The sequence below is a fragment of the Podarcis bocagei genome (assembly GCF_964188305.1).
Source record: "Podarcis bocagei genome assembly, chromosome: 7".
In the NCBI taxonomy this organism is placed as follows: Eukaryota; Metazoa; Chordata; class Lepidosauria; order Squamata; family Lacertidae; genus Podarcis; species Podarcis bocagei.
The window spans coordinates 40,692,521-40,692,911 of NC_138132.1; positions in this window are offsets into that span (position 1 = coordinate 40,692,521).

Here is a 391-nt window from a genome sequence, read left to right on the forward strand (position 1 = left end):
GGACTAAATGGTGACCCTTTCTAAAGGTGGGACAGAATAAAGCAGCTGTGGCAGAGCCTCTTGGAAGCAAAAAGGCCTAGTGGCGCCTTTGAAGCCTGAGAGGTGGTTCCTCACGGCCTGAGCTTTTGTGGACAAGAGTCCCCTTCATCAGACCCACAAAGTGCTGTTCTCAGTTACCGGCTGTACAAATACGCACATTGTTCTAGAAAGGGAAAGCATGGAAATAGTGGGGGCAGGAGGCCATGAAAGGCGAGAGGCTTGTGAATTCATAGCCATCTGGCCTCACACTTTACCATTCTCTCTCTCATCCTCCCCTGCCAATTCTACATGCCAACTGAAGATATCCGAATCTGCCTCCCCAAAAGCCTCAGCCATATTTACTCTCTTAAGT